The sequence below is a fragment of the Vipera ursinii genome (genome assembly GCF_947247035.1).
Source record: "Vipera ursinii genome assembly, chromosome: 16".
Lineage (NCBI taxonomy): Eukaryota > Metazoa > Chordata > Lepidosauria > Squamata > Viperidae > Vipera > Vipera ursinii.
The window spans coordinates 1,754,238-1,776,666 of record NC_139529.1 but is presented as its reverse complement, the minus strand read 5'-3'; positions in this window follow the sequence as shown (position 1 = coordinate 1,776,666).

Sequence of the window (22,429 nt, the reverse complement as noted above, 5' to 3'; positions counted from 1 at the left end):
CAAGCAGGGCCACAGCTGCCTGAGCCCGACCTTCTAGGAAGTGCTCAGGGCCTTCCTTTCATTAGCATTTAAATTCATTACAGGATGAACTTGCAGCAACATGGGTAGCAAACAGGTTTAATAAGTAAGTAGGTAAGTAAGTAAGTAAATAACTCCTGCTCCTCTGAACTCCAAACTTGCCAAATCTATGGATTAAAAGACTTGCATCTGGACACAGCCGGGAGCTGTTGGGCTGATCAGAATACAGCCCCCTTGGCCAACCTCCATTGCTAAGAAGCTCTTCTCCACACATGGGAGCATCAGCACCCTGGCTGAGGATGCTTTGTCTTATTTTTATAGGTATGTGTTTTATGAAGTTTTAAATTGTTGTTGGAGGAAGGAAGGAAGGAAGGAAGGAAGGAAGGAAGGAAGGAAGGGAGGGAGGGAGGAAGGGAGGGAAGGAGGGAGGGGAGAGGGGAGAGGGGAGAGGGGAGAGAGAAGAGAAAAGAAGAGAAGAGAAGAGAAGAGAAGAGAAGAGAAGAGAAGAGAAGAGAAGAGAAGAGAAGAGAAGAGCAGACAAGACAAGACAAGACAAGACAAGACAAGACAAGACAAGACAAGACAAAGCTACTTCCTGGGTCAGCTACTTTCAAGGCCTGTAAACCGTGGAGAGTAAGAAGGCCAATAAATGTTAAAATAAAAAATTGGTGAATATAGAGGAAAACTCTGTAATTTAGTAACTTGAGTCGTAACTGATTTTTTTTTAATTCCAAAAAGTTCACAATGAAACTGTTCAAAACAACTCTTGCGAAAGAGCCATGCGGTGGCTCGTGACTCCCCAGCAGAAATTTTTAAATCAACAGACCTGGGGAAAGGTCATTGCTGTTCATCTCCCTTAATAGATGTTTTTATCAAAACTGGTGCTGTATTACTCAGCAATTATGGGAAAAGATGGTAAAAATTCAGTTGTATTGATTCCAGCTCTTTTATTCTGTTTTTCAATCCCTACCAGAAACTCATTTTTCCCAATATGTGAATTAATTCAGCAGAATTAGCAATGTATTAGAAAGAAATGCAGTAGTATGTATGTAAAAGTAATAGAAGATTGAAGAGCAGCGGTGATGTGTGTGCATATCTTGGCTTCCATTCAAATACTGGAATTCAGTTTATATTGTTAATGTTGCAAATGAACAGTTGTAAAAAATACCTCTTAAAGTTAGAATCATGGGACGTCTCAATGAATCAATTCAATTAAATGCAGTCAAAGATGAACAAAATTTAAGACAGAATTAAAATATACGTATAATATAATCTAACATAGAATGTAAAGCTTGGAAGGGATCTTGAAGGTCATCTAGCCCAACCCAGTGCAGTAATCTCTACTACAGGCATCTTATGCATCCAGCACAGTGGTAGGATTCAAATATGTGAACAACCGGTTCTCTGTGTGAATGCTGCTTCCGGAAGTCCATTCTGGGCCTCAGCCAGAACTCAAGAAAAAATTAGCTACCGGTTCTGCCAAACTGGTGTGAACCGGCTGAATCCCACCACTGATCCAAACGTCTAAAAGAGGTTTAATCAAAGAAAACCCAGCACCTTCCAAGGCATCTGTTTGAGTGATGAACAACTCTTGCCAACAAGAAAGGCATTTGATAATGTTTCCTGGCAATTTATGACTCAACAACTAAAAACAATGGACTTTCGACAACATTTTATAAATACGATAATAATAATAATAATAATAATAATAATAATAATAATAATAATAATAATAATAATAATAATAATAATAATAATAATAATAATTTTATTTGTATACAGCCCTTCTCCCGAAGGACTCAGGGCGGTGAACAGGGCAAACATATAAAAGTACAAAGATACAAAAGTTAAAAAAGAATTAAACAAAATGCCCAAGCTAAAACAATAAATAAATATATTAAAAACAACAATAAAATCCCAACCCATCCCCCATCAGGCCAGGCCGGCTTGTTCGAACAAATAAGTCTTCAGATCGTGTCGGAAGGAGCGAAGATCGGGCGCCATCCGGAGCTCAACCGGCAACCGATTCCATAAATCCGGGATGCCCACAGAGAACGCCCTCCCCCTGGGGGCCACCAGACGACATTCTCTGACTGGTGGCACCCTGAGGAGGCCCTCTCTGTGGGAACGCACAGGGCGGAGGAGTATCGGGAGACTCCCAACACAACTCTCGCGGCTGCATTCTGTACCAGTTGGAGCCTCCGAGTGGTCCTCAAGGGCAGCCCCATGTAGAGAGCGTTGCAGTAGTCTAAACGAGAGGTCACGAGCGCATGAGTGACCGTACGCAGGGCATCCCGGTCTAGATATATCACAAATAAACAGCAAAAGTGATTGTAAATGGAGATTATACAAACAATTTCGACATAAGAAAAGGCACAAGACAAGGATGTCCACTATCTCCATTGTTATTTATTTTAACTTTGGAAGTTTTAAATAGAAATATTAGACAACACCCAGAAATTAAAGGACTAGAAATAAAAGGTGAAACTTATAAATTGCAAGCATTGGCAGATGACTTGGTATTCATCCTAGAGGAACCTTTAGAGATGATTCCTAAATTATTGGAAAAGATAGAACAGTTTGGAGGGATAGCAGGACTGAAGATAAACAGAGAAAAAACCAAAATGATAGTTAAAAATCTTACAGATAAACAAAAAAAAATGTCAGAAAAAATAGAATTACAAATAGTCAAAAAGGTTAAACATTTGAGATGTTCAGCGATAAAGAGAACATGGAGAACAAGGGGGGAGGGGGCTAAGACACTGCTCTAAATGAAGAGTTGCCTTATGGCGGCAAACAAATATAATAAGCAAATAATAGCGAATAAATAAATGCTCCTACTTGGAGTAACATTCTGGATGCCTGGAATCACTCTTTCGGGTGGGGGCTAAAGACCCTGGGAAAGCTTGAACCCACCAATTCCTCTCCCGGGTTCCAAAGTGGGTGGGTGTCCTGAGTTGCTGCTTCGTGCTTGGGGGGCATTGAAGGCACTAAACCCAGGAGAGTGAATTTACTCATCTTCTAGATTTGCCAATAAATTGCTCCCCATGTTCATGGAACAGGAGGGATTCACACAACTTGTTAAGCAACACACACACAAAAAGCAGCCTTGATCAAGTCCAGTTACTATAAACGCAGATTTTACGCTTGCAACTGACCTGGTTAACTTCCTGTTCTTCCCCCCCCCATATTTTATACTTAAAAAGGGTCTCTGAGCTACTACAGATGAAAGCCAGTCCCACCTCCAGCATTAAAATTGCCTCCGGGTCCAAGCGGAGATAAAAGGGTTGTGGGCTGAACTCAGATCTAAACTTGGAAGAATGCCCATAAAAAATGATTTGAAAAAGATAAAATAAGGTTGTAGACAACATCTTGAGGGAGAAAATATGGTAGCAGTGGGGAAGTAGGTTGGTTTGCTGATACTTGGCTCCTGCTCATACTGTAATATAAATATTACAAAAAAATGATACTTCTCCAATTCCCTCTTTTCCAAATCTGGAAAAATAGGAACATCTTGGAATTGTTCATCCAACACTGTAACTGCTGTGGTCTTTAAACAATCCTTTTCTTCTCTTTCCCCCTGGAAAATTGCCTCCCCTGGGATTTTGCAAGTATCTTTCCTTTCTGGTTTGTTTGATTTTAAATTATGTGACAAGCTTTATATTTGTCTGTGATGATAATACAGACAAATGATGATTTTTCTTAAAATCCAGGCGCTGTTGATCCATCAATGGATTTATTGACCATGATCAATCCTTGATCTTTTAAAAATAAAATAACCAGGGAAAAACAACCTGCGTCCTCTGGAGTTGTGTTAGTTTTACTAAGGGGCTGTAAAAATCAGCTCCTTGATCAGTGACCTGGTCTCCCCGCTTTCTGTTTAGCTTCCAAATGATGATCCAAACGAAGTGAGCACAGCTGAGGCACTCCAATCTCTAATGCAGAACTTTATTGAGTTCAGCATATCTGCCCTGATGAATAGAAAACCAGCTCTGGTGAAATTGGTGCCAAAAGAGAAAATTAAAAGTATAGAACCTCCCTCTTGATAGTAAAATAGAATAGGATAGAGGTCTTCTAGTCCAACCCCCTGCTCAAGCAGGAGAACCTCATGCCATTTCAGACAAGTGACTGTCCAGTCCCTTCTTAAAAACCTGCGGTGATGGAGCGCCCACGATTTCTGGTGGCAAGCTGTTCCACTGGTTAATTATCCTGTCAGGAAGCTTCTCCTTGATTCCAGGTTGCTTCTCTCTTTGATCAGTTTCCAATAATTGTTTCTGGTGCTTTTGAGAATAAGTTGACCCCCTCTTCTTGGTGGCAGCCCCTCAAATAGTGGAATATTGCTATCCTGTCTCCCCTATTTCTTCTTTTCTTTAGACTAGCCAAACCCAAGTCTTGCAGCCGTTCTCCGTATGTTTTAGTCTCCAGGACTTTGATCATCTTAGCTGCTCTTCTCTGAGCTTTTTCCAAAGTCTCAACATCTTTTTTGTGATACGGTGACCAAAATTGGTTGCAGTATTCCAGGTGTGGCTTCACTAGGGTTTTATAAAGCGGTACTAATAGTGCAGGCCATGTCCCCCAATTAAGTGTCAGACATTGGTTATGAGAAAAATCTTCAGTTCCCAGCCAACGGTTCTCCGATGACCTAGATTTCCATGCTGCACCGCTTACACCTGCAATAAGCATTCCAACCACCCCCCTCCCTCCCTCGGGGTCTGCTGGCAAGCTAAGAAACAACAATGGCTGAAGCAGAATAAAGTTTCTTTGAAGCTTGACACTTCCTTTTCACGCTTCACAATCTGCATCTTTCATTTACAATGCCTTTTGTAAATTAAATTAAAATTAAACTTACATAACGTATCATATCTTATCCAGATTTCATATAATATCTGGTCCAGATTTTGGCTACTCCCAATGCCAGATTTTTGACAACTGAATGAACTGGATCCTCTGTTTTAACTTTGTCACCAAAACAAGTAACTAGTCCTCAAAATTACTAGAGATTCAAACCAAGGCATACAGGAAGCACTCTGTCTTGCCACAGGTTGAAAAATAAGCCTGCTCCCACCTTCTTTTTGTAGCTGACCAATGAAAGAGTTCACCTCAGTGATTGGCCTAGAAGCAGTGATGTCCAGAGAGACGGAGCAGGTTAAGATTTATAGTTCAATTCTTTGGAGCTGGAACTACATTCCCAGGGTATTTTTTTTGTTTTTTTGTTTCCCCCACGAACAGCACCAGAAACAGTCAGATTTACTGTGGCTATAACAGGGAAGCAGAAAGTATGCTCAGAAAATAAAGGTACAAAAAAGACGGGTGTTTGCTATAACTCCAGCGCTGAAAGGTTTACAGCTTTGTTATGCTTGTCTTTCTTCTAAATCACCTCCCGCCCAGATGTCAGTGCAAGCTCTGGGGGGATGGTTCAGGCTACGTGCTCAGGGAGCCAGAGCTGGGTCGCAGCACTCTGCACAGCGCCTAGAGGGCAGTGTGGACAGCAGCATTTTGCATTATTGTGTTCCCCTGGTGGACATCCAGAGCTTGCAGCCCAGAAAGGGTGCTTGGACTGCCTTGGACTCCCAGCCCCAACTCATTCTCTCTCTCTCTCTCTCTCTCTCTCTCTCTCTCTCTCTCTCTCTCTCTCTCTCTCTCTCTCTCTCTCTCTCTCTCTCTCTCTCTCTCACACACACACACACACACACACAAAGAGAGAGTTGTGATTTGATGATCCCCCACATAGACATACTTTCGCCAGGACAATCTGTCCCCAGCCTGTCCCCTTTGCGTCCATCTTGCTCTTCTCTTTCCTTCCACTTTTCCCAGCATTATGGACTGCTACAGTCTCTGGATGGACAGCACTTAGACTTAGACTTATATAGCACTCCATAGTGCTTTACAGCCTTCTGTGAGCAGTTTACAGGATCAGCATATCATCCACAAAAGTCTGGGTCCTCATTTTACTGACCTTGGAAGGATGGAAGGCTCAGTCAACCTTGAGCATAGTCAGGATTGAACTCCTGGCTGTGGGCAGAGTTAGCCTGCAATGCTGCACTTTGTGCCATCATGGCTCACCATGGATAGATGATAGACAGACAGACAGACAATAGATAGAGGTAGGTAGAGGTAGATAGAGGTGCTGAAGCTGGCTTGAACTATCTTGCAAGAAGACAATTGTTACATTTTCTGCAGTTTTGCAAGCCATCAGAGAGACGAGCTGAGCCATCTAACACACCAACAGTGTTTGGTGTGGAGCGGTGGTGGAAATGAAGACAGCAGAACCACCTGCTAAATCTTTACCAACAAACCCCTGGAGATGCAGATAGTTCTAGGTTACATAGCAACCATTTAAAGTGGCAATGATGAACTAGGGCAGGGGTAGGCAACCTTGGCTCTTTTATCACTTGTGGACTTCAACCCCCAGAATTCCTGAGCCAGGCTGGCTCAGGAATTCTGGGAGTTGAAGTCCACGAGTCATACAAGAGCCAAGGTTGCCTATCCCTGAACTAGGGGGACGTAGGACAGATCGTTGTTTCAGCCATTGCATAGATGAGACAATAGAAGGGGAACTCACCAAATTCGCAGGATAAGTTGGCAGAAATAGCCAACACCCGAGAAGACAAGCTCAGGATCCTAAAAGATCTTGACAGACTTGAACAGTGGGCCCTATCCAACAAAATGATATTTGTGCTGGACCAATATGTAACCATTTGGCCAGATCTTATATTTAAGAACTGTGTTAGAGTATTTAGCATTTACAGGGTTAATACTGCATCCTTAGCAGAATTGTATGTAAGAACATGTAGCATTTACAGGGTTAAATGCTATTTCCTTAAGAGATGGCTTCTGGGAGATGTAGTCTAGTTCTTAGTAAATCCTATAGCTTATCTAAACAGTGGGAGGAATTTCAAAGTTTATTGCAGGACTTCCTGGCTTTGTGTCTTTGTATTATCTCTCTTCACGAACCCAAGTAATGAGGCTTCTTCACTCCGAATCGATATGAGGTGAATCTACCTTTAATTTTTTACACTGCCAGAATGGACAAATATACTCATGATCGGATGAACTTATCAGCAAACGTAAGTCTGCCTAGGATTCCTGATCAATAAAAGTCTGATTAAAACCGTTCTGCAGAGTTTATGCTATCTGGATCAGAATTATAAAGCATTTTAATTCATGGTCCACCATAATATTTAATGTGGAGAAAAGCAAGGTTTTACACCTGGGCAGGAAAAACCAAAGGTACAACTACAGATTATTTATTTCCCAAAGCACCAGAAGGAAAGACAAGGAAGCAATGGCTGGAAACTAACCAAGGAGAGAAGCAACCTGGAAGTGAGGAGAAACAGTGAGGACAATTAACCAGTGGAAGGGCTTGCCTCCAGAAGCCGTAGGTGGCTCCATCGCTGGAGGTTTATAAGAAGAGACTGTGGACAGTCACTTGTCTGAAATGATATAGGATCTCCTGCTTGAGGAAGGGATTGGACTAGAAGACCTCCAAGGTCCCTTCTAGCTCTATTCCGTTTGATTATGTGATCATGATCCAGGTGCTCAGCATCCGGCTCAAAATCACAACATGGCTGTGAACTGCAGTCACTGACTGTGTTTTCCAGTGTTCCCTCCCAGCTTCCCACAAACAAAGTCAATGGGGAAGCCAGCAGGAAGTTGGAAATCCTGCTCACATGAGGCCCTTCGCTTAATGACCGGCATGATCCTCATTTAACTATGGCAACCAGGATTGCCAAACTTGCCATCAGTGAGCAACGCAGTCATGTGAGGTCACACTTTATGACCTCATCACATAGCAGTGGCCTAGGTTTGCCTGAAGGAGACAGTTCACTCCCCACCAAACCCCCAATTGCCCCATTTGTCCTCCCCCCATCTGTGGGAGGGAAAAGGGGATCTCTTCCATCCACCTCCTCCAGGAAATCAGGGTGTGGCTGGAGGGGGAAACGGCAGAGGGGAAAGCCCAGCTGAAGATTTGCTTTTTCCTTTCCTCTCTGCCCTTTTGGTTTCCTACATTTCTCTAAAAAACAACAACCCAAAAGACTGAAAATGAAAGTCAGAGCACTGGACAATTAATCAAAACCACTAATAAATTTCATGCCTGACATTCCAAGGAGCCCCCCTGCAAATCATCCCTCATTTGCCTCTGGGGGGTTTTCATAAATCCGTTTAATTAAGTGAATAATCTTTCAAAATTAAACGATATCGAATGGCATAAAAATCCTTCTTGGTGGGTGAACTGCGAAGCGGCAGGTGGCCTTTGGAAGAACACTGTCCCGCTCCTCCCCCCCCGCCCCCGCTGAGCCCCCCCCCCCGCCTCTCCCGCTGGCTCAGGGTCGGCCCTGGGGTCTCGGCCCGAAGCAGCAGCAGGCAAAGTGGGGAGGGGGCAAAGAAAGGAGGAATGGGGGACCCTCTGGCCCTGCCGCACAAAGGCACGTGGTGTGGAGGCAGACATTTTCCCCTGGTTTCCATGCCTTTCACCCAAAATGTTACTTTAATTAAAGTTAAAGGGGAAGTTGAGCTCAGCTGCAAAGTCAAGACTAGTTGAAGAAATCAGATCTCCTCCCCCAAATTCCTCTTCTATTTGATTGAGACCTGACCTACATTTTCAGGAGAGTGTCCCGGGGACTGCAAGCCATCTGAACTCATGGGGAAGGAGCCCTATGGCTGCCTCTGGGGAGCGGGGGGGGGGGCAAGGGGGTCACCAGAAGCCCCCAGGCCTCTTGGCTAAAAGCCTCTGACTGGCTTATGCAAGCGAGGGGGGAAATCTCATGGCTTTAAGCCAGAAGAATCGGGGGGGGTGGGGTGGCTCCAGGGATTGGGGCTGGATGAGGAGGGTCAAGCTCAGATAAATACAGTGAAGGTTTCTACAGGCAAAAAACCACGGCTGTGACGTGGGGTCACCCGTGTCCCCCATCGTGGCCAATATCAACATGGAAAAGGTAGAAACCAAAGCCCTGAACTCCTTGACAGGAATTCCACCCACTCACTGGTATAGGTGTGTGGATGAGATACTTGGGTCAAGATCGAAAGGCAGGAATTGGAAGCCTTCGCCAAACACACCAACCCTGTGGACAGTTACATCAGATTCACGGGGGAAGTTGTTAAGAAAAATACTCTGGCCTTCCTGGTCTGTGCAATGCACATTAAGGAAGAGAAAAGTTTTAACACTTAAGTTTACAGAAACCCCTCCTCCCCCCCCCACCAGACACACAGATCAGTATTTACATTCTGATTCTCACCATCCACTGGAGCACAAAATGGGAGTGATCAGAACCCTACACCATTGGGCTAAAGAATCAGAATAGAGCTGGGAGGGACCTTGGAGGTCTTCTAGTCCAGCCCCCTGCTCAGGCAGGAGAACCTATATCATTTCAGACAAGTGGCTGTCTAGTCTCTTCTTAAAAACCTCGAGTGGTGAAGCGCCCACAACTTCTGGAGGCAACTTCTGTTCCACTGGTTAATTGTCCTCACTGTTAGGAAGTTTCTCCTTAATTCCAGGTTGCTTCTCTCCTTGGTCAGTTTCCAACCGTTGTTTCTCGTCCTGCCTTCAGGTGCTTTGGAGAATATCCTGACACACACCCCCTCCTCCGCCTTTCAAATACTGGGATATTGCTATCTTGTCCTCCCTCATCCTTTTTTTCTCTTGACTGGCCATTCCCAAATCCTGCAGCCGTTCTTCATATGTTTTAGTCTCTGTGCCTCTGTTTATTCAACCAAGGGTTGCATTAGCTTTTTTGGCTGCTGCTGCACACAGCTGGCTCACGTTTAAGTTGATCGTCCACTAGGACTCCAAAGTCCCTCTCACAGTTACTGTTTTTGAGCCAGGTGTTGCCCAATCTGTACTTGTACGTTTGGTTTTTCCTGTGTAAAACCTTGCTTTTCTCCACATTAAATATCATTTTGTTGGATAGGTCCTATTGTTCAAGTCTGTAAAGGTTTGCCTACCAGCAAAGAGGGGGGAAAAAGAATTAAAACTCATCAAGAAAGCCCTCAGAACTTGTGGCTATCCCAAGTGAGCCTTCATCAAATCCAAAAAAAAAGACGTAGCAGGAGCTCCTCCATGACGGACAAAAAAGAGAACAATAAACAAAGCAACGTTGTAATTCCACACGTTGCAGGAATATCTAAAAAGCTCAGGAGGATTTTCAGCCAACACAACATACATGCACAGAACATACATGCAATCCAGGAGTACCCTAATGGAGGAGCTTGTCTAACCTAACATAAACTGAGCAATGGGATATGTATAGTACCGTGCAGAGAGACATGTGCAGACCTGTACATTGGAGAAACAAAACAACCACTTCACAAACCCAAGGCACAACATAGCAGAACAAACCCATCAGGACGAGATTCAGCAGTCCATCTGCCTTTGAAAGACAAGGGTCACTCTTTTGAAGACAGCAAGGTCCACATTCTGGACAGAGAGGACCGCTGGTTTGAAAGAGGGGTCAAAGAGGCCTCTACATTAAAACTGAACAGCCCTCTCTCAACAGAGGGGGAGGGATATGACACCACCCATCTCCTGTTTATAACACAGTCCTGTCAGCAGTTCCAAGAAGGTCCCACACCCATTTGCACGGTTCAGGTGACCCTGAGGGCGCGAATAAACCTCCCAGTGGCCTGAATGATTCTCAGAGAAAGTGCTAACAACCAGATGACTGCAAGGAACATAAATCCTTCCATTCTCCACCATTCAGTCAGAGCTGAAGAAGCTTCCTAAATGAGAAGTGAAATGTCTTCAAGGAAAAAAACAGAGTATGGTCAAAGAAGTCAAGATGGCATTGCGACTGTGACTTTGAGTAGACTTTGAGTAGAGGAAAGCCCATGCACCCTCGTGCCAACATACACACTGTCAGGGCCCCTCAAATGAATTTGCCTTCAGGCCTCTCTGTTCTCCCTTTCTTGCTTTTGCCTGTGTGTTTTCGGGGCCTGCCATACTGTTGGGGGAGGGGGCTTGCATGGGGAATATTATTCTGCTCTGTATGAGATGCCCCCCTCCCTCTGGCTTTGCTCCTCCCCACTCTTTTGTTTGAGCTGCGAGCCAAGCTGTCTTTGTGACGCCCCCTTGAGGTGCCCCCCTTCCTTCCCTGGTCCCCCAACACACTCTCGCCTGTCTGCCCCCCCCAGTGACCCCGGTGGCTGCTACTCCCCCCACCACTCTCCCTCCCTCGGGTCCTGGTGACAGAGCTGCAAGGCCCCAAAACTTGTGGAGCAGCCGCAGCACTTTCTAAAGGATCTGCGATCTCCCCTCGCACGCTGCCGCCTGCCGCACCGTGGCTTCTGCCTGCCACCCGATTGGCTGGGCACTATTTGTCCTTGTAGCCGAAGGCCCGGGTCAAGCGGTGCTTGGAGAATGGGCCGAAGGGGCGAGGGGTGGAGGGCCTGGGGCCCATCGGCCAGGTGAGGGCCAGAGGAGGAGGAATGGGGTGAAGTGAGTAGCAGGGGCTGAAGGAGGAGCAGTTAAGGGTCTTTGCCTAAACGTCCTAACACACACACACACACACACACACACACACAGAGAGAGAGAGAGAGAGAGAGAGAGAGAGAGAGAGAGAGAGAGAGAGAGAGAGAGAGAGGTTGCATGACGTGCAAATATATGACTATTCCCACGTGGAAGTTATCGATCAGAATAGAGCTGGAAGGGATCCTGGAGGCATTCAGTTGCTTTGGAGCCCACCATGTCTTCCCCATCTTGTATTCCAATCATGGGCTCTCTGTCCCGCCAGGTAATGCCAACCACCTCAGCTCAGTTGCCCCTGATTAGTGCACATCATCAGGATCCAGATCAGCATCGGGGGAGGGGCAGGGTGTGGAGGGAAGAAGCCTTGTGCTTCACTGCAGGGAGAAAGAGCAATCACCATTCCATGAAAAATTGATCAGGGCCCATGGTTTGCCTCAGGCATGGGTGTGTGTGTGTGTGTGTGTGTGTGTGTGTGTGTGCCAAATAACAGATTCAAAGCGAACGAGAGATGCGCATCCTTGCACCAATCCAGGCGGGTGCTGGTTGCCTTCCGACTGCTGGCTAAACCTCAGGGGCTCTTCCCGGCCCAAAAGGTCAGGATGAATATTCAAGCACTGTCACTGAGAGTGGGAGAACCACAGGGCACCATTCTCCCCCCTCCCCCCACTGAATGCCAGCCCCACCACATCCCCTGAGCAGCAGCGAGACAGGTACAAGAGTTCAGAGGGAGGGCTGGGGTCCTCCTTCTCCTTCATTTCTCTCTGCGGTTGGGTGGCTGCCCTGCCCTGGAAGACACTTTGCCAGCTTGGGAAAGCTTGGCTCAAAGATGTTTGGGAAGTGTGTGTTGCTTTGGTAGTAGGTAAAGCACACTACACATAAGAAAGGCTGAGCGCCAAAGAATTGAGGCCTTTGAACTCTGGTGCTGGAGAAGACTCCTGCGAGTCCCTTGGACTGCAAGGCGATCAAACCGGTCGGTCCTAGAGGAGATCCACCCTGACTGCTCTTTAGAAGGCCAGACCTATCAGCCTGACCTCAATACCTGGGAAGATTCTGGAAAAGATAATCAAACAACAAATCAGCGAACACCTTGACGCGAACAAAGTTATCACTAAAAGCCAACATGGGTTTGTCAAAACAGATCATGCCAGACAAACCTTATTGCATTCTTTGACCAAGTGACAAAACTAGTGGACAAGAGGAATGCTATAGATATAATTTACTTGGACTTCAGTAAGGCATTTGATAAAGGAGCCTTGGTGGAGCAGTGGGCTAATGCCTCCTTAAGTAACACCAGCTGCCTGCCATTAGTGCAGGTTCGAGTCCCACCAGGCTCAAGGTTGACTCAGCCTTCCATCCTTCTGAGGGAGGTAAAATGAGGACCCAGATTGTTGGGGGCAATTAAGCTGACTTTGTAATAATGCCGCTTGGGGGGGGGCGAAAGCCCTAATAAGCAGGCATATACACAGAATGAAGGCTATTGCTAAGCACATTGGTTTGTGCTTAAATTGTAAGCCGCCCTGAGTCTTCGGAGAAGGGCGGGATATAAATGGGATTTTTTTAAAAAAAAAAGTAGAGGAAGGAATAAGTCCAAGCCATCTGGAACCTATCTGGGTCCATCAGGCGCCTGGGGCGGAACCACCTGGTCGGTTCCGCCTCCCAGCAGCGGGGAGTGGCATGACGGAGGCTCAGCCGCAGGAGATAATGGTCTGTCCATGAAAGGGGTTGAGATGTTGGAGTAACCCCACCCAGACCAACTCAAAAGTGGGAGCATAAACTGTGCTCCTACCTTATTCCCCTCCTACAACAGTCCTGTGAGGTGGGTTAGTTGGAGGCAGAGGGAATAAAGTCACCCCGATGCCTTTCCATGCCCAAGGGAGGAGTAGAACTCGCAGGCTTCTGGTTTCTAGTTCAGCGCCTTAAACACGACACCAATGTGATTCTTGTTAATGCACCTGGAACCTAATGGAGGAGGACAGCATGGCGCCTGGCACAGGGTGGGCATCCCACTGGGGGCAGCAGACGCTGTGCGGGCAAGTTCCCTACTAGTCCAAAGAAGTTCTTGGAAGTTCTGCTCCACCTCCAGAACGATCCCGGCCCATCCGTGTCTGGCTGCCTTCCGGGGTGGGGGTGGGTGGGGGTGGGTGGGGTGGGTAGGTGGGAGCTGCCTTCAGGCAAACCAGAGACCACAGCTTGATATCCAAGAAACTCAGCTGGTTGCAGAGACACCCCCCCAAGTCATGCCTTCTCCTTTAGTCCCTGTTGATCGGCCGTTTCCTTGCTACAATTCCTTCCAGGACCCTTGGCAGTTTGAGCAATAAGTCAAGTGGAAGGGTAGATGGAGAGCGGCAGGTGGGAAGCGGAAGAGACAGACGGCGAAACTAATGAAGTCCTGAGCACTTTTACCCTTTGGGGGAAAAAATCATTTGCTGCTGAGCATTTCAGGTAACTGACCTAATTTCATTTAATAGGACAGTCCCTGCCTGCTGATCCAGTGTCAGGCCAGTATTTAGAACCGGATTTAATGGGTAAGAAGCCAAATCGTGGACCTCGGCTGCATCTCCTAAAAGGGGGGGGGCTTCTCTTACTTCCTGGCAGGATCAGTCTCATCTGGGGGCAAAATGATGGTCTGCATTTTTAATCACGAGAGGCTACTAAAATGTCCTATGCGCTCCACCCACCCCCACCCACCCCGTGTGTGTGTGTGTGTGTGTGTGTGTGTGTGTCAAAAAAGTTAAGGTAGCCGCTTTTGTTCCACATCAAAAAGACTCTTGGAAGCCCTTATAGGCCTTTTGTGTGAAAACCAAAAGATCTGAACTCATGCTATGTTTTTGATTATTAGAAAAAAAACAGATAATAGAAAAAAGGCCTTCTTTTCACAATCATAGAGTAAGAGGCAACTTTGTATTTGTACTTATAATGGCTGTAAAGAAAATTGGAACCTATTTAAATTTTTTCTTTCAGAACTTCTGGCTTTTTCTTTGTTCCTTTTTTTCTTTGTTCCTTTTTTCATGTTATATCGCTTCTTGTTTGTTTTTACCTTTTGCTTAAAATCCTTACTATATAGTAACTGGATAGTGTAGTATGTGTGTGGGTGGGGTGTGTGTGTGTGTGTGTGTGTGGTCCTTGGGCAAAGACCCCCCCAATGGTTCACCTGCCTACCTGAAACTACGAGAATGAAAGGAACTAGGAGAGTCACGTTGGCTTGGATGTAACCCGGATTATCAAGGTCCATGTTGAATATTGGGGAACCAGAATAACCTGAGGATAAGTGAGCGATTGGAACAGACCCTACATGGATGGCCCAAGAACTGCCGGGGATGCATGAAACGCCTGAGGGAATTAGGGATGGAGAGAAGGGCTGCAAGCGCACCAGCGGAGGAACAGCTTTTATCCAATGCTTCAACACAGTAGTGAAAGGAATAGAGCAGACATGTCAAACACAAGGCCCGGGGGCCAGATCCGGCCCGCAAAGTGGTTTCATGCGGCCCGCGAAGCCATCCTGGAAACAGTGAGGGAACGGCCCCCATTGCCTTGGCCCTGGCCCAGAGACCCTCCTTCTACCAGAGACCCTCAGATCTGTCCCACTCCTGCCCGGGCCCCCATAGGCACCCTTGATGCCAACGATGTAGAGCTGGCCACGCCCACCCAGTAGGCCATACGCACTCTAGCCACACCCACCCAGTAGGCCACGCCCACCCTGGCCATACCCACCCGGCCCCCTGAGGGCAACCGCAATGCTGATGAAATTGAGTTTGACACCCCTGGAATAGATTATTATTCAGAAATTTCTAATGAGTCTAAAGGATGTTAGAAGAAGCCACCTGAAAATCATAAGTAATAATAATGGTTGTCCATCTATCTTATCTAAAAGTTGATGAGTACAAATGAGACAAGCGGAAGTCGCTAGCTAACTGAAACCGCAAGTAGAGGAAAAACAACACCTGTGTGTAAAGTTTAGAGCTGAATGCATAACCGCAGACAGATAAACACCAAGCTTCATGACAGCATAGCAGATGGTGATAGGAGGTGCACAAAGGGGGCTTCTTGAAACATGGGGAGGGGAGGGGGCAGTGGTTTTAGGCGGTCCGGAGTAGTTTTCAGATGATTTGGAAAGGGGTGTTGAGTGACATAAGGGAGGGGGGAATCTGCGTCGGGAGCAGGATATAAAAATGTGTCAAACAGCTGTTTAAGGTGTGACTGAAGTCCTAGGTGTGTTTCAGCTCACCAAGCCTTTGCAAACACTTCCTTCAAATAAAAATTTGTTGCTGGGATTCCAAGTGAGTTTGCTTGTTTTGGGATCTTGAGCCACTCTCTCACAACTTGAGGTAGATCAACTGCACGTTACATCCCGTATTCAAGAAAGCCCGGGAGAATGACTGGGTGTGCAGCCAATCCCTGAAGCTGGAACATCACTACCGCCCTGCCCATTACAGAGCACAACTACTGATACGAGGCATACAACCACGGATAAACTAGCTACAATCAGTACTTCAGACCAGTTGCCAAGGCCTGGTAGAGACGTACCCTCAGATAGAAGGCTAGAAGATGCTCATAGAGGGCCCCCACAATAATTCCTACTACCACAGTAACTCAAACCATTGAACTCTGCTTGGCTACACAATCAAAGGGAACAGCGGTTCATACCGCTGAAATGAGAGACTAAGATTAAGGCAACTCAGAGAACGTAGTCAGTTGGCGGAATTATGGAAGGCTGAGAAAATTAAGGATAAAACAGCTGCTGGAAAAATAGTCCACCAGAGAGTACTAAACAAAGACTCACTGCCAGCGGTGCACAGAGCAGGCATACAAACCACTTGCAGATAGATACCTTGGTATCCCACAGTCACATGGGGACCAGGATGAGGAGGCAAGGAAGAAAGCAACATCCAAGTACCACACCAAAGAATAAGACAGGCCTGAAGATCCAGCTCAATGGAAAGAGCAAGATCCACACTATCAACAGGGTCTCCTGCTTGAGGAGGGGGTTGGACTAGAAGAGTCCTTTCCAAGCCTATGATTCCATGTTCCATGTATGCTCTGCCAGTCATCAGCTACCCTGCGGGTATAGTTAGCTGGCCAAAGCAGGACATGGAAGCTGCTGGTGCTAAGACCCAGAAGCTCTTCACAATGTATGGAGGTTTCCACCCCAAATTCAACACACAGAGACTGTACATAAACCAGAAAGTAGGAAGGCAAGGTCCGGTGAGAGTCAACGCTGGATTAAAGACTAAGGCATTGATAATAGCAGCACAGGAGCAGGTACTAAGCACCAGGTCCATAGATGACAAGTCTACCACACTCTGCACTGCAGGCTGTGCAGAGCGATCCGGATAGACAGGCAGGTAACTGGGCAATCAGCCAGACATTGTGGTAGTAGACCAAGTCCAGAAGACAGTGGTGGTGATATATGTAGGGGTGGCAAGAGACAGCAACATCAAGAATAAAAAGAATGAGAAGCTGGAGAAGGACAAAGATCTGAAGAAAGAACTGGAGAGGATGTGGAGAGTCAAGGCCAAAGTGGTCCCAGGGATGGTTGGTTGTAACCACATTAACCCAGTAATCCAGAGTCGAAGTTTGGCACTCAAAAAGGGATTTCTTGTAGGGTTAGGGTCAACATTGCCCTCCGCTAATGCAGAACATCAGAAAAGGGATTTCTGGAGGGTGAAATTGACCAAGAGACACACAGGGGATTCATACCCAACCCCAGGCTTGGATGCCACAGGACCTGATTTCTGAGACTCACTAACCTCCGTGCAGAATTTAGTTCAGTTTTAAACTCAAGCTTATAATAATAAACCTTTATTGTCAAAGTACAACATGTGTACATTGAGATTAGCTGAGCCTCCCCCTGTGCTCTCTCCCCCCAACACACAGTGACAACAAACCCTCCATCCCACCACCGTACTTCCAATGTGGTTGTTTTCAGATGGGCTGGACCTGCAAATTCCCAAGCCCCCTCGCTAGATCAGGGGGATCAGAGGACAGAATCAGAGCAGGCAAATGGGGTTTGTTGCTTTTGAAAACCTTGCTGTTTGCCACGCAGCTGTGTGGGGGTATGGAGGCTTCAGCTAGAAACAACCACCTCCAGAGGCACTGCATGGCCCCAGCTAAGGCTTCTCCTTCCCTCTCTGGAGAAGCTAAAGGTTTCGCTGCTTCTCCTTTTCTGGAAGGGAGAGAAGATGGCTGCCAGATCCTTCAGCATAACAAGCATCCCAGAAGCCAGGGTTAGGCTGTTTCATGGTTTAGGTTTAATGCCAGGCAAAAAGCGTGTGTGTGGGGGGGATTCTGGAGATGGAGTAAGCAGAGCTCCAGCTCTTTGGTCCACCTGCTTCTGACTGGCCACAGGTTGCCCAGTCCCAGCCTCTGGGGTGCCCTCTCACCACTTGACCCTCCATGGTTTCCGTGTATGACATCAGCACCTCTGCCCTTTTTTACAGCTGCATCGCTTTTAGCTCTGTTCAGCCTGCGGCCCACAAAAATACTCAGATCCTTTCACAAGGACTGCTGTCCCATTATGGTCGCCCTCCCACCCCCTCCCACTTCACTTTTTTTTCTGCTTGATGCGCAATAACTGATGCAAACCTAGTGGGTAGAGTTGTTCAGTCAACTCTGAATCCACCCAGTTCAGCCCACATTTTGTCAGCTTCCCTGCTTCAGATCTGCTTCAAATCTCATGAAAGACTGTCAAATGCTTTGCAGAAGCCAAATGTCCTCTGTGGCCAATGCGTCCTGACGGTCAACTGAGCTCAGTCTTATCAAAAAGGAGACCATGTCAGGTTTTTTTTTGGGGGGGGGGAAACCCTCTGGTCCTGGGACCAGCCCAGATTGGATCCTGCAACAGTTCCTTTTTTAAATCCTCACAGATAGAATGCTTAATGATTTTATTATAATAATATACTAATATACTACTATACTATACTATACTATACTATACTATACTATACTATACTATACTATACTATACTATACTATACTATACTATACTATACTATACTATACTATACATAATAATCAAATTGACTGCTCCTCTTTTTCCCCCTTATGAGGTGAGGAGGAATAGTTATCTTTCTCCAAGATGCTTCCTCACAGAAAAGGGCCCCAACATCTCTCCTGTAATTGCTGCAGTCCATGTGATGGGACGCGGTGGCTCAGTGGGTTAGGACGCTGAGCTTGTCGATCAGAAGGTCGGCAGTTTGGCGGGTCGAATCCTGAGTGCCGCGTATTCGTCCCAGCTTCTGGCAGAAGCTTGTGCACGTAAAAATGCAAGTAGAAAAATAGAGACCACTACGGTGGGAAGGTAACAGCATTCCGTGCGCCTTTGGCGTCTAGTCATGCCGGCCACATGACCACGGAGACGTCCTCAGACAAGCGCTGGCTCTTTGGCTTTGAAACAGAGATGAGCACCGGCCCCTAGAGTCGGAAACGACTAGCACGCATGTGCGGGGGAACCTTTACCTTTACCTGTATGCAGTGCTTTTTTTGTAAAAGAAAAAGGTGCCGGAACTCACACATGTCATACAACCTGCTTTGCCTACTCTACAAGGTTCCATCTGAAAAAGGTGCCGGAACTTTGTTCTGAGCGTTCTATGAGAAAAAAAGCCCTGCCTTTATGTGATGGGAGCTCTACCCATCTCCTTACTTGCTTTGGGGTGTTACTACCTCCTTGAGATCAGCCCTCCTTTGTGAATAAACCAAAGTAGGAGTTGGGGAGTGATGCTCCCTCCCTGCATCACTATTATTTCCCCTGGCATGGCAATGGGGCCACTTCTTCCTTTAGCTTCCTTTATGGCTGAGATAGCCTAGCCCTAGACTCTCTGGGGACTGCAGCCAAGAAATTAAAAGACGCTTGACAAGCCATGGCAAACCTAGACAGCACACTAAAAAGCAGAGACGTCACCCTGTCAACAAAAGTGCGTATAGTCAAGGCTATGGTCTTCCCAGTTGCAATGTATGGCAGTGAAAGTTGGACCATAAGAAAGGCTGAGCGCAAAAGAATTGAGGCCTTTGAACTCTGGTGCTGGAGAAGACTCCTGCGAGTCCCTTGGACTGCAAGGCGATCAAACCGGTCAGTCCTAGAGGAGATCAACCCTGACTGCTCTTTAGAAGGCCAGATCCTGAAGCTAAAACTCAAATACTTTGGCCACCTAATGAGAAGGAAGGACTCACTGGAGAAGAGCCGAATGCTGGGAAAGATCGAGGGCAATAGAAGAAGGGGACGACAGAGAATGAGGTGGCTGGATGGAATCTCTGAAGCAGGAGGTGTGAGCTTAAATGGACTCCAGAAGGTGGTAGAGGACAGGAAGGACTGGAGGAACGTTCTCCATGGGGTTGCGATGGGTTGGACATGACTTTGCAGCTAACAACAAGACTCTCTGGGTCATACGTAGCTTCCCCTGCAGGCCAAAACCCTTTCAGGCGTAGTCTTCCTATTCCTTTTCCATGCAAATATGAGTCTTGCTGGGGCTCCCCGATAATTACCTCTGTCCCCCCTCTTAAATTGTGTCAGCTCCACCTGCACCCCCGGCTCTTGTGAAGCTGCCACCTTCCCCCATTTTATGGTGTGCAATTTTACTTCCCGGATTTTTACTGGAAACTTCCTGTAGAGAGCCAGTTTTGTGTAGTGGTTCAGGCATCAGGTTGGAAACCAGGAGACTGTGAGTTCTAGTCCCACCTTAAATACAAAACCAGCAGGGTGACCCTGGGCCAGTCCCTTTCTCTTCGCCCCAGGAAGGAGCCAATGGCCAACCCCTTCTGAAATTCCTTGCCAAGGAGAATGGCAGGGACTTGTCCAGCCAGTCTCTGAGAATCAGGCACGATTGAATGGAAGGTGGGGAATCCATTCTGTGCTTCCTTGGATGTGATGATTTCTGTCCATGGGATCCCAGCTAGTAGATCACCAAGCTTGTGGAAATTGGATCTGATTGAATCTAATATGTATGTACAACAATGTCCCAATTTCTCCTTTTGAGGTAGAGAAGAGACTTAGATGAAGAAAGAAAAAGAAAGAACAGAAGTTGATTTATAGCCTGAGAGGCTGGAAACATTATATGGATTCACTCTGAACCCTTGTAATAATTCATAAGTACAGTATGATAGGATAAGGCAGATAAGATGATAAGATAAGATAAGATAAGATAAGATAAGATAAGATAAGATAAGATAAGATAAGATAAGATAAGATAAGATAAGATAAGATAAGATGATAAGATAAGATAAGATAAGATAAGATAAGATAAGATAAGATAAGATAAGATAAGATAAGATAAGATAAGATAAGATAAGATAATCTTTATTGTCATTTTTTTACTGTGGGCACAATGGCGCACATCAAAAATGAAATTTAGTTGCCCGCTCTCAAAGTGAGACACATACATGACACCCCCCAAAATATACTACATACAACATATGTATAGACCCACACCCCTACATATACATACAATATTAAATACTGTCCATGTGCTGCCACCACGTGGCTGTTTTGGAGAAATTACAATGTGGGCAGTCAAACCCTCCTACTCTATGATGTATTTCCTCTTCCCTCCCCTTTCTGGGATGGACTTCCTCCTCCTTTGTCTCTGGAGAGAATCCCATCCTCCATTATTATTCAGCTAACATGTGACAACAGCAGACTTACGTGTCTGACCTTGGGGACACCTTGGAAATATCTTGGAAATGCTGTACAAACGTCATCTTAATCTACATGCAATAAAGGTATTTCTATATGATAAAGGGTGTTTCCATGAGTTCAAACTATCTAGAGAGAGCTGTTAATGTTAAGGAAATCTGCTTATCTAGACCATAGAGGTCTTATCAAGAGATTAATTAATGCACAATGGCTTTGGATCCAGAATAGTCCATCTTGAATATATAACGGAAGGAGGAAGCCTGAGAATTCACAAGGTTAATGCTGTATGGAATGAAACTATGGTTGAATCTGGATGTTCTGCTATGGATACCATGAAGCCCCCACCTCCCAGAAGGTAACAAGAAAAACAGGTTGTGAAGAGGGTGTGTCGTGTCCCAGATAATCTTCCGGACCCTGTTCAAACAACACTTCTGTGCTATGTCCTGGATGGGAGGGAGGGAACTGCCAATGATCTTTTCAGCTGTCCTCACCACTCTCTGCACCACCTTCCTGTCTGAAGCAGGGATGCTTCCAAACCAGACTGTGACGCTGTATGACAGGATGCTCTCGATCGTCCCTCTGAAGAAAATGGTCAGGACAGGGGAAGGAAACTGTGCTTTTCTCATGTGATGCAGAAAGTGCAGGTGTTGCTGTGCCCGCTGCACCAGGATCTCGCTGTTAAGTGACCAAGCCAGCCTACTTCTTAGCTGCACACCCAGGAATTTGATGCTGGTAACCATCTACGCTGGTGAAGCATTAATGCACAGAGAAGCGTGGCTGTGCCTGCCTTTTCTGAAATTGACAACGATCTCTTTGGTTTTAAAACTAGGCTGTTTTCCTTACACCAGTTCACCAACCCCTCAACCTCCTTGCGGTAAGCTTCCACATTGTCATCATCAATAATATTTCATGAATGGCAATTGTTCTGGGAATAACAGTATTTCCTTGTTAATTCCAATAAAGATTGATTAGTATATTTTTATAGGTTATGAAAAAGTATAATGAAGTTTCATTAACATTAGTTAATAGGACTACATACATTTTGAAAATTATGCAGGAATGCTTCACACCTTGGCCGAGCAAGACCCCAGCCCTCCTCTGATCTGCTTTGAAAATACTGATATTTTCTGGCTATTTATGAGCCTGGACAAAGGTGCTTCTGCTTTAAATATTGCCTGCTTTAATGAGTAAATTCTTCAAGCAGAAAGTATAATCCAAACAAACAAAATTCCACATGTAATTTTCTTTGTGCAGTATGGATGCTATTTACATGTGCTATTTTAATAAACTTTGCAGCAGGAAATTCAAGTCAAGCCCTCCTCCTC